General features: G+C 39.6%; 1 long non-coding RNA gene across 1 annotated transcript; it reads right to left on the bottom strand.

The window, feature by feature from the left end:
• Positions 1 to 215: 215 nt before the first annotated feature.
• Positions 216 to 2120, bottom strand: LOC120399608. The gene is made up of 3 exons (XR_005595251.1): positions 2037 to 2120; positions 1645 to 1741; positions 216 to 330 (listed from the first exon to the last, which is right to left on the bottom strand). It is a non-coding gene; the product is annotated as an uncharacterized LOC120399608 (long non-coding RNA).
• Positions 2121 to 13540: the final 11420 nt, after the last annotated feature.

Raw genomic sequence — 13540 nt, 5'->3', positions numbered from 1 at the left:
ACCCATATTTAGGAATTGTATTTTTTAACTTGAGGATGTCACAGAGAGAAGAATGTATTGTTTTCACTACTTTTTTCCTGCTGCTTTTCAAATGTCTCCCTAATTGAGCACAGCTGTGCAGTGGCGCAAAACTTACCGGGAAATGAACATTGTGATAATTTCACATTTCTAAAGCACCTCTTAAGAGTCTCGTGTGAAAATACCAGCCTCAATACCTTTAGAGATTAACAGCATTGGACGAGATTCATCATACTGAGCTGTCTCCTGCAGGCATTTAGAAAAATCTACTTTCAAAAAGAGTCAGAAAAGGTTCCTTTCACTGCAACGGCCCTGAAACATAAACAAAATGTGCTTCAAATGGAGACAAACCTTTTGTTTGGTTTGTTTTGTTTTTTTTCACTAGACAATGAAGATTTCATATATTTTTTTTAAAATCAGTTATCTCTGTATGAGTTTTCCATTGGGACTGTGGCCAATGGAAACATATATAGACTCTTATGCAGTATTAAGTGTATCATACTGCATTGTGTTTGTGAACATCCTGTATGTGATTTCAGGCTTCATCTTAACACTTTAAGAGCTGATGCCTCTTGTACACATTTGGGCCTAATGTTCAGCTGCTGTAAATGGATCTGTGTAAATACACTGATTTACACCAGTTAAGGATATAGTCCCTTACCCTTTTTTCTCACCCTTTTTGAGAAACTTTACTGTAGATTTCAAAATGCTTTTTGTTTTGAGTAAGATTCAAAATTAGTATGAGCATATTCATTTCTCATTCATGAGATGTTTGGCCCTCAGTGGTAGAAAGTTCAGGAAGCTGGCTGATTTTGCGAGATTTCCACTTTTAGGGTCCAAAATATTCTGAGAACAATTTGCATGATTTGCGTACTGAGTCCCAAGCCTGAACTCTAACCCAGACTTGTCCTGGAGCCCAAACCTTGAATGGTAACCTTATCCAGATCTGAACAGTCTTCTCCCACCATTTGTATTCTCCATGTCTTAACTTTGCAGTTCAGTGATGTTTTTCACAGAAGTTCTAATCTTCTCCTGGAGCAATAACTCAGCATGTGGATGGAAGAAAGGGTTTTTCCTCACTTATTCTCTTATCATATGTCAAGCATTTTCTTCTTCAATTCTGCAGCTGCCCCCTCCACTAGTATCCTCAATTACATTCTCATATCACTTTCAAGAAACTTTAGATTCAGTCAGTTTTCTGTAACTAGACAGTGCAGTCCAGATATTTATGCAGATTTACATTATGTTGTGTCTTTCAGTAATCTAACTAAAGGTTTGGCACTTGTATCAGTATGTACTTTAATCCACTTGGATTTTAGCTGTTCTAATAAAACCTGGTCGTTCGGTAATTCTAGACTGGTTTTGAGAGAAATATAGGTAGGTCACTCCAAGTGTTTTCTTTTGAAATCCAGCAACACAAACTCTATTCTGGATGTGTTGATAAGAGTAATCTTTTTACAGAGCTTGTGTCCTTTCCACCCTATGTGTTGGAAGATCACCCCACTCCTTTCTATACATTTAAATTAACTGCTATGTGTATTATTCCTAGGAAACAAGAAGAGTGTGATCATTTACAGCTAACTTGACTTAGATTAAAGGAAATAATACAGCATTTTAGACACTTACATCATCTTAGGTCCAAACTCATACAATTGTCGTTGTTTGTTGTCTTGTGCTGAATGGCCCAAGTGAGGTGTTTTTCCTTGTTGTTTGACTGATGGAACTGTGGAACCATTATAAATAGGCTTGTTACATGAAAACTTGCATTTAGTCAAACTCAGTTGAATCGGTTATGGCTGTCAACATGTTTTTTTTTTTTTTTAAAGAAACTAAAAGTCTGGCTCGACAAGTGAATTTCAAATTTTGATTGGGCCTGCAGGACACTCAGTCCACTCTTTGAGAGACACATGCAAAGGCAGTGGAGGGGTTAAAAGCTCAAAAGGAATGCTTGCAATCATTTTTCCCATGTAGCATGCACTTTCATCTCACACCTCATAACACAACCAACTCTGACATACCTAGTCTGTCTGTGATAGTCCATTATAAATATGACTTTCTTTTAACCTTTCCTTTCCCCTTAGACTGGATTGACTTTTTTCCCCCTGAAATCTGAACAGAAATGACATTTTAAGTCAAAACAAAATAAAAAATTTTGGTTTAGAATTTTCTCACTCAAAAAAAATAATCAACAAAATGTTGCCCAATGTTGCGTGAGCAAAATGTTGATTTTTCATGACACCACAGTTTCTTATGGGAGAACTTCAATGCACTTTAATGGCAAGTAAGAAATCAAAGAAGTTACCATAACTTTCCTTTTGTTAATTGTTTGATTCCACAATATACACTTTGTTTAAGAATTCCATAGTTTATTATAATAATCACCATGTCCATATTTTATCCTGTGTCCCACCAAAGTAAGCAAAATCATGTAGGTTTTCATTACTACCATCCTGAGGTTCAATCTAGATTGGATTGGGACAGAGTCTTCCCAGTGTTAGGACCTTGTCGGTAGCATTTACTACCTGAGCACTGTCTTTCAGTCTCCCTGTGACTGTTCCTAGGATTCAAGACTTTCCTCTCTTAATTAACAAATTGAATTAATTTGTCAGTTTTAATTTCTTCTATTTACCTCTAACTTTGTGCACAAATACAATATCATGAGACTGTTTTGATTGGAGCTGGGAGAGGATTGCTGGTGAGTTATGGACCCAGTTTAAGAGCATGGGAATGGCAGGTTTTCAGTACTTCCCAAGTCCAAATCCAAATGAATTATTTTTATGGCCATTGCACTTTTCTGCAGTGGGCACTTTGTAATTCAGCCAATCAATAATCTCCCTACCTGTGCGTGCATGCATGCATAGAGCCTCCTATTAGAAATTTACTGGGAGATCTGGGCAGAAAATTGTTTTCCTATCCCAACAATTTTTTTTGAGATATTGAAGAATTTTCTGTCCCAAAACAGGACAGAGTCAATAGCTCACATTTTCGCTGACCAAAAAAACTGGGGAGAAAAAAAAAGAATGGTATGGGAAAATCAAAACATTTCATTTTGATTTTAACCTTTTTTTCTTTAACCTTTTCTTAGTCTAAATTTACTAAAAGTTAAAAACTAGAAGACATTTATTGGACTCACTAAACCATTTTTTCATTTAGAAAATGTCAAGTGGGGATATTTTGACAATTTCAATATATTTTTCCAGTAACTTTTTGAGTCAGGATTTTTTTTTTGGACCCATCCCAATTTCATGAACAGTTTCTATGAATTGACATTTTTCAGCAAAAAGAAAAAAAGGCTAATCAAAAAATTCCCAACCAGCTCTTGACCCTACTCCAAGGTTTCTCAAACACTGCTTGCGTAGGGAAAGCCCCTTGCAGGCCAGGCCAGTGTGTTTACCTGTCCCATCCACAGGTTTGGCTTATCACGGCTCCCACTGGCTGCGGATCGCTGCTCCAGGCCAATGGGGCTGCTGGAAGCAGTGTGGGCCGAGGGACTTACTGGTCGCCGCTTCCAGCAGCTCCCATTGGCCCAGAGCAGCGATCCGCTGCCAGTGGGAACCGCAATTGGCTGGACCTGCGGACGGGGCAGGTGAACACACTGGCCCGGCCCACCAGGGGCTTGCCCTACACAAGCAGCGACCCCTGTTTGAGAAATCCTGCCCTACTCTGATTTTGTTGTTGTAGATGTGTGCATGTCTGACTTGATACATGATATTGAATGTTTCTGTCTCCCAGTTCTTAGATTGTAATATGTAGTATGATACTTATTATCCTAATTCTTTTCTCAATTTAATAACAAATTAATTTTTGAAAAAAATAATAATTTTGAGGCCTGGATTAAGCAGTTAATGGATTACAAACTATTTCTAAGACCAGGAAAAAGGGCAATTATGGGGTGATTTTTAAGTTTTAAAGAGTTCATGGTTATAAGACCAGGTAATGAAGTGATTAGGGAAGCCAGGGGAGGAGTAAAAGATGTATTAATACAGTTTGGCATTAATATAGTGCTTCAAAGCTCTTAATACACACAAATTAATTGAGTTGAGCATGTAACACCCGAAGAATAATTTATTCAACATACATGGTATTTTCTTTATGCTCTCAGACTATCCATCACCCAACTTGTATTTCTTGTTCACTTTTTAGAAAATCTATTAAATACTCAATAGCCAAAATTCCAATGGTGTTGGATAGTTGTGGTTGGTCACATAAGTCACATGGTGGTGTTTCCATTCCCTAATGGAAGGAGCATAACTTATAGTCAGAGGCATGGGTTGAAGAAGCCACTGGGGTTTTGTGTCTCTCAAGGAGAAGTAGCAGATAAGCAGGATTAGTAATTAGCTTGTGGGTTTCTTTTCTGTGCCCTGCAGGCTCTGTCTGGGCCACTGTTCCTAGACTGTAAAGATTTATTGAATGGGGGCATTGTTTAACTTTCTCTCATTACAGGCCTCTAATTCACATTAGTTTTACATTGTCTTCAGAGGCCTTACCCCTGATTTATACCAGTGTAACTGATAAGAGAATCATGTCAAAATAGCTTCATGTAACACTGCATAGGATGATCCTTTATGGAAGAACATCATGGTAGCAGGTCCTGAGCCACCTTTCTCCTGGCCACCAATTTAGAAACTGAGGCCAGGGAAAAGAGATGTTGCCAAACTATTCTATGCCAGAGATTGGACACAAGAAATTGCATTTTGTGGAATAGCATAAGAGTTGCTCTGTGTTATGAAGGGAATTGGGATGACACTTCCCAACACTTGGATCGGAGGAACAATGGTTAAGTGATTAGCCCAAGGTCATACAAGGAATTAGTATCAAAGCCAAGATTGGAACCCAAGAGTTCCTGGCTTTGAGTTCTATATTCAAAACTCTAAACCATCTAGCTGAAACTGGGGAACATGCAGTAATGGAAGAAGTGGCAATGCAATGATGTCTGTCATAAGAATGGACAAACTAATTTGGACAATGTAAAAATGGCCCCAAACCTTTGCCATAAAATCAAATGGGGACCTCATGCTTTGAGATTAAAAACAAACAAAAATTTAAAAAGCCCCTTCAAATAACTTAGAACATGTTCATGTGTCTCTGGAAACGAAAATTTGAAAAACCAATGAGAAAAGATGTTCTTGTTGAATTTGCAGCCAAACCCACAAAACATAGGAAATGCTTATGAAAGTCTCTCTCATATATCCTGCTGACTCTGGACCAAAGATGTTCAGGTCAGCTTTGAATTAGCAGTCAGACTTTATGATGTTTAACCTAACTCAAAAAAACTCTGAACTTTCTGAAGTCTGTCTGTCTATTGCTGGTTCCTCTGCAGTCATTCTAAGAACCGGTGTGAGAAGATTCTTGTCAAAATGTATATTATAAAGATGAGTGATGGGCAGGTTCTCATTTACATTTCTCTGACTGTTTAAAGCAGCCATAGTTTAAATGAGAATCCACTGTGGGAAGAGGAGGATGTGTTTAGATGCAGGTCACAGGACTGGTTTTGGCACTGAAGGATGAATTAGGGTTTGAATTTTCATTCCAGTTCATTGTGCCAAATATCTCACAAGGTGTTCTCGGAAGGTCTTGGCCATGTCAGTAATAGTATCAGAACATGGCCCAAGCCTAGTGCTGGGTTCATCCTGGAATCAAAACCACAGGAGCAGGTTCAGATCTGGGGATTCTATTATGAACCCCAAGAATTTCAAAAGATTTCAGAGGTGGGATTCTGGGTATGGCCTATCTCTAGTTAGCTGGACATTTATTGGTAACAATTTGCAAAGGTTTCTGGTTGCTCAACAACAAATACACTGGAAGTCTTTCCATGCGATCTAACTTTTCATTTAAAATCCATAGGAAAAAATACTAATTATCCCTGCAGTGATGTTTCTTGTTTCTTCCTCCAGGGGAGGGAGGAGGAAGGAAGGGAAGAAAGGAATTGTGGACTGGAGCACAAAACCAATACCTTTGCTCCAGAACTTACTCATGAGCTGACTATTGTATTATTAGCAATGCAAGTATGGAGGTGTAAATGTAAGCGCTGAGATTCTTTTTTTTTTAAAGTCCCTAAATAAGCTCACAGTTGTAGGAGTGCAGGAAAGTGTTGAATCAGTATTTTATTTAGTTGCTGCTCACAAGGGCAGAACTACAGACAGTATGTAAAAATCAAGGATTTTCTTTTAACCAGAATTTTCATCAGGAACAGTTCATCCAGTTTCAAGCTGTATGTAATACACATTCAGGTCCGAAGAAAACAATGCCTCTCTTGGATTTGTTGGGAGGGAGCACATTTTAAAACAAAAGTGGCATAGCAAGCTTCAAAAAAGAGCTATAAAATGCCCTTGTAACCATGCCTGTGATCATTTCTCACCCACTTTATTTAATCTAGTTATGTTTTTAGTATACCTAAAACCATACCTATATGGGCAACAGAAATTTGATAATAGAGGGCTCGTCAGTCTAGCCAACAAAGGTATAACAAGATTCAGTGGTTGGAAGTTGAAGCTGGTTTAGACTAGAAATAAGGTGCAAATTTTTAATAGTGAAGGTATTTAACAATTGGATCAACACACCAGAGGCTGTGGTGGATTCTCCATCACTGGAAATTTTAAAATCAAGATTGTTTTTTCTAAAAGAGATACTGTGGTTCAAATAGGAATTAACCCAGGAGAGTCCTAAATCCAGTGTCATACAGGAGGTCAGACTAGAGGTTTGACCAGATTACCGCAAGTGGGCCTTCCTGGTCTTAAAAATCTAAAAAGTGGACAGTGGGTTGAATCCTCTTAACAAGCTTATTTTTTTCTGCGATGTTAATAAATCATTGAAATCAAATAGCTAATAAACTAATAGTTCCTGTTAATAACTCAGTTTTCAATCTCTTGTGGTATTTCCATTTCACTAGTTTTCCTGTCATCACAGTGTATGTCTACATAGCCTCCAGCCAGGAGCCTCCCAGCCCAGGTCAACAGACTTGGGCTAGTGGGCTTGTGCTTGCCCTCTAAAATTAGCTGCGTAGACAGCACTTTGAAGTTGCAGCTCAGGCTGGAACTCAGGCTCTGAAGCCCACCCCCCTCCGTAGGCTTCAGAGCCCAAGCTGCAACTTCAAAGTGCTGTCTACAGCTATCTTTAGAGCTCTGGCATACACTCTGCTACCCCAAGGCTGTCAGCCCAGATTGGGAGGCTCGCTGCCGTGGGCTCTGTAGACATACCCATAGAGTCTTCCAATTTAGAAAGAATCTGCATGTCTAGTGAGGAAAAACAAGTAGAAAGTGAAAAACAAACAATGAAAAAAAATCAACTTTTCAGGCCTTCTTGATCAAACACCGCAAACTAAAAAATGGCACAATCCCAATTTCCTTTCCTTTTTCTTTTGCAAGTCACTTTTAAAATAAGCATTTATTAGATAAGACGTGATCTTGCTAGCATCCCAGTGGGTTTGTTTTTGGAATATGAATGGGGCCCTGGATATAATGGTTCAAATGAAGTAGCCCTGTTTTAAGAAACACAGTTACACCAAGGCTGAATTTGTCTCGGTACCTTGAAAAAGAGCTGATAGCTCCCTCCTCCCCGCTCATCTATGAGCACATGTCCCATGAAACAGAGGAACCCCCTGTAGTTCCTCCATATGCCTAACTACAGTTAAATGGATTCAGTGAGAGTTTTTGTTCCAAAAGTCAGTGAGAAGGGGCCCTCACTGGAGAATATTGGAGAATGAGTTGTAAACTCAGGGCTTTGGAACTATGAGCTGAATTTTACAAGGCAGAGAAGCAGCTGACCTTTGCTGAAGAACAGGATATAGTTTGTCTAAGGAGCACATGTGAAAGAAACCTTTTGCTAAGCATGCAAGCTTCAATTATGTTACTTTCATTATTAATCCCTATCTTTTGAAATCCTATGTGCAGGACTTGAACAGTTTTAAATAAACATAGATTAGAATAATTTTTAATCCAATTTTCTCTCCTAAAAGAAGTAACCTAGTTTTCGGGTCTGAAGTCTGTTCACAGCTCTGAACTGTGACACTATTCCATTCAATAAATGGCAAAATCTCATTTCATTTTACTTCAGTGCATTCATTTTTATCAGATGCCATTTACCTTCTGGCTGACAATACTCTCACATGAAGTTTTCTGCCTGACCTCCAATGGGCTGGCTTTGTGAATGGGATAACGGGGAGATAATTTCTGTTTTTATAATAAATTATATTTCTATTCTTTATCTACTTCTGAATGTTAGTGACAGACAGATTTCAAATAGTTCAGAGGGTTGGGACAGATAAGCACCCAAAAGAACTTTATCAGGACCTCTAGTCCCAAGGAGGTCCCCTCTTTGCCACCGAGCCTTCTGCCTGCACCCTACCCATTATCCCTTTTTAAATAGATTCGAAGACTTGACTGGCCTAGTTGCTTCTGCTTTGGGCCCTTGGGCATTATTCAGTGTCACCTTGATGGCCCATGGGACTTCCCTATGGGTTGTTCCAGAATGCAGAGTGGTCTCATGACTGGAATCCCTACAGTATGTGAAATGTCCTGCTCTGGGGATTCCTGTCACAGGTATATGTTGTAGTTTGTGTGTGTAGTTTTTTGTTTTGTTTTTAGGTACTAAGACTATGATCTAAATTCTGTTGTTTGATGCATGCACACTATACCCTGTCTAAGCAGAGGCAGTCACTGAATCTACGACAATTTACACCAGCTGAGGAACTGCTCCAGTAGAAGCAGGGAGATATTATTACCATGGCAGAGAGCATTGGTAAGATCATTTCTGGAATACTCATGTCAACATTTTAAAAAGAATATTGACAAGTTAGAAAGTGTTCAAAAAAAGTGCTACAAGAATTATTAGAGGATTAAGAAAGCCATCAAACACAGAACAAGCAGTAAGAAAGTTCAGCCAGTCCAATCTAAAAATCTGTTTATTTATGGTTCTTATTCATAGCCAGTACTCTGAAGCTGACAAGAGTCTGCCCTGAATAAAAACTAAACAAAAATGAGAGCGGGTCTCAGGATTTATTCCATAATCATGCTACATTGCCTGACTAAATGGGGGAAGCTGGTTCAACTTCTTTACTTAAAACTTCTTGTGGATTTTTGTATGATCCTTAATATATTGTCTTGACATGTTCTGCATTAGACCATCTGAAGATAACAATATCCTTGATAAACCATCTGATTTGGCTCATAATTATCAACTTTGTAAAAGTGGCCTTTTAAAACATCAAATATATATATTTAGTGGTTGGTACTTTATCCTGTTTGCACATGACAAATGTGATTATGCCTTGATCCCTTTCACCTAAGCAACCTCTAACTTTTTGTTCTGTGATCAGTTGCTTTCAAAAACTTGTAGTAGGGGGATTTTTTGTTTGTTTGTTTTGAGTTCTAGTTGCACTGAAGTTAATTTCTTCAATGTGTAGAACTTTAATGCCATTCCAGGCTAAATTTTTTGGAAGCTTTCAATAGGCATATGCCGATCAACACACACTGGGGTGATGACGCTCCCTGAGTGTACAGCTTTCTCTTTAATTTTATGCAAAAAAAGAGCTAATGTCTGGACCAAGGTCAAAAAATCTCAATCTCCACAGGAATAGCTGTGTGAAGACAGCTGAGGAAATAATTATATCTGAATTAAAAAAAAAAGACTGAGGTCAATACCTATTTCAGTTTTTTAACCCTGAAGAATTACAGCAGTCCCAGATAATTCTGAAAACTCATTAAAAGCCTAGAAGATTTCACTCCCATCTGAATTTCTGTTTGAAAATAACAACAATGATGTTATAGCAAATATATTTTAGAGTTTACTACTCTGCGGATGCTAGATCTGTGTATGGTAGTGGAGTGGGAGCAGCGAGACCAAGTTCCTAAGATATAGGCTGAAGTTTGGAAGTGAACTGAGAGAGCCTAATCTGCCAGGAAAAAGAAGGTTCAAGGATATTGCATAGTTGAAATGAATGGGCTCCAGGGATATGAAATTCTAATGAATCAATTTCATTACTTGTACATGTATAGCACCTTTTGCCTGACAATTTTAGAATGATTTACAGCTAGTTTAAAAAAAAAAAGGCCTCAGGTCTGCAAGGAGCACTGCATGGTTGTGGAAGTCAACCTGTGTAGTGCTTATTGCCGGTTCAGGGCCCAGGTTTAACACCATCTCTTTGAGGTAACAGTTATTAAATAAGGCTGCTCAGAGCTTCCTTGAAAATGCTGTGGACCCTCCACTCCCGTTGGAGAGGAAACTGGTGGTGAGGTATTTTTTTTTACCTGAAAACAGGAAGCATGCTCAAGGAGGAAGGGTGTGGAATATCTGAGCTGTGCTGTAAGGGAGTTGAGGGTACACAGCTCCTGGAATAATCAAGCCATAAATTAATAGGTATTAGCTGCAGAGCTCACACCTCAGCATCCTCTGTCCTTTCCATCCAGATACACAATCCTGTTCACCTTATTGGCATTAGTACTTGCAGTGGTGGAATCTCAAAAGGGGTGTTTCTGTTCACATAGGTAGAGTGACCAGACAGCAAGTGTGAAAAATCAGGACAGGGGGTGGGGGAGTAATAGGTGCCTATAGAAGAAAATGCCCACTTATCGGGACTGTTCCTATAAAATAGGGACATCTGGTCACCCTACATATAAGCTCTCCCTCCTGTTAAGTTTTGCTTCTACATCACTTTAGTCTGGAAAAGTGGTGAAAATCTAATGGAGATTTCCAATAACTCTATTTTTTCTGCAAAAAATGTCACACAGCTTTTTCAAGCAGCACATTTGGTGGCCATTCTGCTCTCTGGGTTGCATGAAACCAGACAGTGCAGAGGTAGACAAAATGGAATGAGACCTAGTGTGAGGGAAATGAAATAACCCAACTTTTTCAAACCTAATAAAGGCCCATCTCAAGCTTTGGGTAAGAGTTTGTGTCCAGATGAGTACTATCTGAGCCCTGGATAACACTGGCTTTGAATTAATTGCCTGTCCTCCCCTCTTGGAAGTAATAATATATCGCAATGGCAGCCAGCACATTTAGTTGATACATTCTTGGACCTGCTATGCCAAGACATCTCAAGGTGCTCTCAAAAGTTGCACAGTAGTTTAATAATATAGTCTGCAAAGCCAAGTTCACTATTGAAAGCAAAAGGTGGAAAACAAGCCAGTGTGTCATACTGACTTAACAAATGGCAGCAGCTTTGGCTTCTCTGGGTAGGGTCTTCCTGAGAGAGTGCTAAATTCCTAAAGCATCAGCCTACAGGCATGGCAGATACAGGCCCCAGTCCTGCAAACTGCTCCATATGGGTGAACCTCTCTGCCTGCAAGCACTTCACTGAAGTCAGTGGGGTCCCATATGAACACCTGAGTCAACCTATGTGGAAATGGAGGCCTTAGTTTATGATGAAAACATAAGCCAGCACTGAAGGACTTTACAAGTACTTAGGTGAAGGGGAGTAAATGGGAAGCAAGGGTCCCAGAGTTATTCAGGTCTCAGAAATAGATAAATGGTTCTGTAAGTCAGGAGAAACACCTTGAACCTAATATGGACTCAGACTAACTACCAGCAGTGTAACTGAGCCAGATCTGGAGTTAAGAGCTTTCTCCGTCTTGTGCCAACACCAATCAAGCAGCAGCATTTGGTGTCAGCAGTTATTTGTGCGCACACAGCTGCTAGCAAGACAAGGGCATTACAGTAGTCTAACCAGAACAAAAGGAAAGTAGAAAGCAAGAACCTCTGCATCAGCAAGGTGAGGATGTATTCTGGCAATATTCCTAAAACCAGGGCACACAAAGAGGGGAAATGTAGCTATGATGATAAAAATCTACCCTTTCCACTCTTTTGTATTCTGTACTTAAAGATTCCTTAGCTGTGTTTTTATTTTATTTTATTTTAATTGACTATTTCTGTTACTATTGAGGTCAATAGAGGCAATGGTATTGTTGATTTTCTTTTACAGCAAAAATTACAGTAATACCATGTTAATTTAACTGTCATAGAGCTGCTTGCTCTCTGAGCAAGTGTCAGTCATGGGAAAGGTTTCAAGAAATGTTCTCCCTGCACTGGCTCTGTGCATAATCTGGTTCTTGTACTCTTTGAGTTCAGGGACTATGTGCTAGCCCAGCACTGGGTTTGTTTGTGAAGGGTTAGGGTTGAGGTTGGAATCGTGGCTCTGCCCCATCCCACAGTCCTGTCCAGCACGCTGGCCCTGATCCAAGGATAGGGTCAGTCTGTTGTAATGGATGGTGCAGTGGCAGTGTTTCCCCTGCAGATCTCAAAGATCCAGGAGGTATTGTGCTTGAGTGAGTCACAATGCCTCCAGGATGAACTGCTGGGTCTGCGTGCCTCCATATTGTCCCCAACACAGGGGTATGTTATAAAAGGCAAATTGTAGTTTAGAATGATTCACCAATTCCTGATAGCCTAAGTTCAGAATTAGACAATTACACTATCGCCTTAGAAGGTGCCCAATTCCAACCATAGGTGAACAGATATATTGCTGAAACAGAGAATAATCTGTGCAAAGTGCAGCTCTGAAGGAGTCCTCCAAAATAAGTATTGGCACAGCTGTACGTGTTTAATGCACTTGTGCTCCAAGCATTCTACAAAGGTATGGTTTGAACAAAAATGGGAAGCCTTAGGCTTAACTTCTATTTATTCATAGTAGGTGTTGCAAGAACAAATTTTACTCTTTTTAAGATACTTATTCAACTCCCCTTGAACTCACCGACATCCAAAGGGAGAATTTGTCTCCTCCATATGTAACCGCTTCTATATGTATGGCAGGATAAATAATGTTCAAAGGTCTCTTAAAACACAAAGTACAGTAGAGAAATGTCTACCTACAGTGGTTTTAAATTTCCTTCAACTGTTTGAGTCCTCCATTACCTGAGGATGTCCCCAAATATAGAGGCATCCTCAGGTGATGAAGGAGTGGCATAGTACCCTTTATGCAACCTCTCCTTTAGTCCTCAGCATTGGGGCATTTTCCTTCTGGGAATGCAGCTGGGACTAAGTCCCGTCGCCTGCTTTTCCTCTCAGGGGAACTCTCCTGTGCTCTCCCCAGAGCAAGTGTCATCTTTATACATCAAGTCAAATTCGATAAAGCTTTATTGATGTGACAGTTTATACCTCATAGTGTAAGGAAGAGATAGAATCATCAAGTATCTGTTAATGGATGGGAGAAATCTGACCAGGATAAGACTTCACATTCAGTTAATCCCCTGTGTCCTAGTGTCATTCTTCCTTCTACAACTGGTGTCCATCCATCTCTCTCCTTTCTCCCAGGGTCATGGCAAGGTTTTTCTCAATACTTCTGAATGATGTCTGCTTTCACTGTTGGTAATTTGAGGAAACATCTTTCATCCACCCAGGCCTTGTTTACACTTGAAATGCTACAGTGGCATAGCTGCACTTCGGTAGCACTTCAGTATAGACACTGCTTATGGTGACAGGAGTTCTCCGGTTGACATAGGTAATGCACCTCCCCAAGAGGTGGTAGCTACATCAGTGGAAGAATTTTTCCATTGATCTAGTGCTGGGTTAGGGTTATCTTGATTATGCT

This window comes from Mauremys reevesii, linkage group 2, assembly GCF_016161935.1.
Source record: "Mauremys reevesii isolate NIE-2019 linkage group 2, ASM1616193v1, whole genome shotgun sequence".
NCBI lineage: Eukaryota > Metazoa > Chordata > Testudines > Geoemydidae > Mauremys > Mauremys reevesii.
The sequence above is the reverse complement of the archived record's forward strand: the minus strand, read 5'-3'. Positions and strand labels throughout refer to the sequence as shown.